This window comes from Sinocyclocheilus anshuiensis, unplaced genomic scaffold (genome assembly GCF_001515605.1).
Source record: "Sinocyclocheilus anshuiensis isolate Anshui unplaced genomic scaffold, SAMN03320099.WGS_v1.1 scaffold660, whole genome shotgun sequence".
Lineage (NCBI taxonomy): Eukaryota > Metazoa > Chordata > Actinopteri > Cypriniformes > Cyprinidae > Sinocyclocheilus > Sinocyclocheilus anshuiensis.
The window spans coordinates 261,576-265,719 of NW_015557099.1; positions in this window are offsets into that span (position 1 = coordinate 261,576).

The following is a 4,144-nucleotide window of genomic DNA, read 5'->3' on the forward strand; positions in this document are numbered from 1 at the left end:
TGTGACATATAAACGCGCACATCAACCCGATCACTTTATTTAGCATTCATGTAAACACTACATTCAGATTCATCAATTGGAATGAATTCAGTCCGACTGAACCAAAAATTGTGCATGTAAACGTAGCCACTGTATACCAAATCTAAATCCTGGTGTTCTGGCACCTTATGTAAAGCCGTACGTGAAAAATCTGGGTGTGGTGTTGGACAGTGCCTTAATAGACAAGTCAACTAAGTTGTGAAGTCAGGCTTCTATCAGTTGCGAACACTGGTAAAAATGAAGTCCTTTCTTTCTTTTACTAATTTTGAAAGAGTAATCCATGCTTTTATCACCATGAGGCTTGATTATTGTAACTCTCTTTATGTGGGGATCAGTCAATCCTCCTTAAACCGCCTTCAGATGGTTCAAAATGCGGCTGCCAGAGTCCTGACGGGAGCTCGAAAGCGTGAGCATATTACCCCGTCCTTCAGTCTTTACATTGGTTACCTGTGCGCTACAGGATTAATTTTAAATTAATTTAAGCTCTTATTGGTTTTTAAGTCTTTAAATGGTTTAGCACCCTCATACCGCTCTGATCTGTTGATAGACCACCAACCGGCAAGAGCGCTTAGGTCTGCCAATTTAAGGTTCTTAGTAGTTCCTAGAACCAGACTCAAGTCTAGGGGTGATCGAGCATTCACCGTAGCCACTCCGAGACTTTGGAATAGTCTTCCTACAGAAATCAGAACCGCCCCTACACTATCTATTTTTAAATCTAGGTTAAAATAATTTTTATTTGATCTGGCTTATTATTCATGATTTGCATTTGCTTTGCCGTTTTATTTCTGACCTTGTCTTAAATGTTTTAATTCTGTTAATGGTTACTTACTTTGTACAGCACATTGGTCAACGGTAGTTGTGCTTTATAAATAAATTGAAATTGAATTGAATTCGAGAGATCGCCCATACATACCATACATGTAGAAGGCAATATTTCCCACAACAAGAAAAACACTAAGAAATTGTTTTACTTGAATTGAAACAGCCAAAACATGCACGAGACACATGTATCTTTGCATTAATAATTAGATTTGAACATTTTGTTTAAAAAATGTTCATGATTTTTTCAAGTTATCTATGATAGTGTGGTCCCTAAATATGTTCATTAGAGCACACCTGTCTTCATGATGTTCTGGTGCCTAGTCTGAACATTCAGTCATTGTAAATCTTTATGTTTTTGCCATTTTATAATCTATCTAAAAAAGTAAAAAAAAGTCAGATAAGAACTAAGAAGAACAATAGAACACAATTTGTTATCTCATATCTTACATATTGTCTTACTGTGCATTCATTTTCTCTCACTTTTCAGTTCAAAAACTTGTCAACTAATTCTCAAAGGGATGCATCCTGTCTTTTCTTACCTCCCCTTGATGTTATAGTGCTGCAATTCAAAGAGATTTCATTATTTCATCATTTCTGATGAAATCTTAGTACTCTACAGCACTTCTGCCAACACACAGAGCTCTAAGGAGAAAAAAAGAAAGATGTGAAATGATGTTCATTTGGGTGCATTTCAAATTCAAAGGCCCCAATGTTCAGAACAGTGAGTCACATCACCAGTTTGAATTTGTGCTATCAAATAATAGAACAAATGTAAATTGGATGTCTTGTGTTCTGCCAATGCATCTGTAGGATAATAACACTATGTGACAATCAACACTTAAAGGGATAGTTCCTCCAAAAACAAAAATTCTGTCATAATTTATTTACCATCTTATCGTTACAAACCTGTACAGCTTGCTTTCTTCTGTGGAACACAAAGATGATATTTAAGATATTTTGAAAGTCACCGGGTTTAAAACAACACTGGACACCACTGACTTTCATTGTAATGGAAACAAATAAAAAAATAAGGTCTTATGGGTTTGGAACGACACGAGGGTGAGTAATTAATGACAGAATTTTAATTTTTGGGTGAACCATCCCTTTAAAAACAAAATAATGGATATTTAGCTCTAAAGAATCACACTGAAACGTTCTTTTATTTTATAATAATTCACCTGCACTAATAAAATTATATAACTAGATTTATTAAAAGATGATACCCAGTGGGGTCTAAAACTAAATTGAACCTCATTGACTTTCATTGAACCAAGATATGCATAATTAAAACATGCATGCAATGGACAATGTTGAATAAGTAACTGGTAAAAAAATTTAATGAAAACAACTTTGAATGTCTTGAGCTGAACATTTAGTTCTAGAGTATCACACAAACACTTTCAGAATCATTCATTTTATAATAATGCACCTGCACAACATTTTATATAACTAATTTCCAGATTTATAGGACAAACCATCAACGGATGCACCTGGTGCTTCCATGGCAATAAACAAACAAAAATATCAGGATACAATTTTAGAAGTGGAAAAATAGGTTAGTGTGCCACAGTAATGTAGGTCAGTGCTGCCCTCACCTGCAGCTTTCTGAGTGTGAGCAAAGCCCAAATGACCGCCATCTTACTGACAACCAGGGGCCTGAGGAGACGGGGACAAAAAAAACAATTTCATCCGGCTGAAAAGGACCGATAAAAAAATATCTGTGATACTTAACATTTCATGTTAAAACTGATAATCAATTAATGCCCATTGTTAAAGACCTTTAACATTTTTTCTGGATGAATTAAAAAAATAAAACTAAAATCTATAGCCTATATTGAAAATGAAGGCTTTACAACAATATAATATACAGCATGAAAAATAGAGAGTCATTTTGAGATTTGGCAATTACAATACTGTTCAAAATGTTGGATCAGTAAGAGTTATTGAATTTGTGTTTTGGATTTTTTTCGGTAAGTAACATGCTTACCAAAGCTGAATTTCTTTGATTAAAAATACAGTAAAAACTATAATATTGTGAAATATTACAATTTAAACCATTCAGAACACAACAGCAAAAACTGGAAAAGTTATTGAGCACATTTTACACAAAGTGCAAAAATCTAGTTGCCTCTACTAGGGACAACGTGACAGTATCATGACACAAGCCTTATAGTTGAGGATAGGAGAACAATTTAATACAAAGTAGGGATGAATCAGAAAAGAGTTATATGAATTGCAATCTTTTGGGGAGGTTGGAGGATTAGCCCTAAATTTTGCTGTTAATTTTAATCAAGTTGATACTAACTGCCACTCTTAGATGCTTTATACATAAATCATGTACATACAGAACATGAGGAGAGCATAAGACACAGAGCAGGGGGACCAAAGAAAATTGGAACATGTTGAAACTGGGATAAAGGACACAGGCCTCCGCACAAGACGTAAGGATGCTTGATCAAATAAGCGAAACCCATGCTGGATATTCAACTGGAGAGTCATCTACCAATTGTAAGAGCTCCACTTCATAATGAAACTGATATAGCAATACTACAACATGCAAACACATGTAGACTAATGCTACATGTAGAATATTAATACATAAAAGAAAATGTAATAGGATTATAGGAAATAGAAGGCCATTTTATTCAGACCACCAATATATTTGCATGAAGAGAAAGATGTACAACATATATTACAAATTTGATGCACTTTCACTTCTGGAGTTTTGTTAATTAATACATTCAATTTCTATGACACAACATATTTTACACAACAAGTGTGTGTATTACACTCAGTACTCAAAATTGAAGGACAAACAGGTGGTTATGTAGAAAGAATAACCTGTACTACATAGAAGTGTAGTTTGTGGAGGTCTTATTAAATTTTCCTTATACTAAGATCTTTTGTTCCATCAAACTTCCCTGAGAGATTCCTTTGGGGGGGAAAAAACAAGGTAAAGAGTAGGTAAGAGTCTTTATGAGCCTATCGTTCAAAAGTTTGGGGTTGGTAAGATTTAAAAAAAAAATTAATTAATACTTTTATTCAGCAAGGATGCATTAAATTTATCAAGCGTTCTTTTTCAAATAAATGCTCGTTTCTTTAAACACTGATTAAAAGAAATGTTTATATTAGGGCTGTCAATCGATTAAAATTTTTAATCTAATTAATCACACCATTTTTCTGTGATAAATCGCAATTAATCGAACACTTCATGAAATTAAGCACTGACCATTTATCTTGTTTCAAATGTTTATTTTGTCATCATTTGCTATATCCAGCAAAG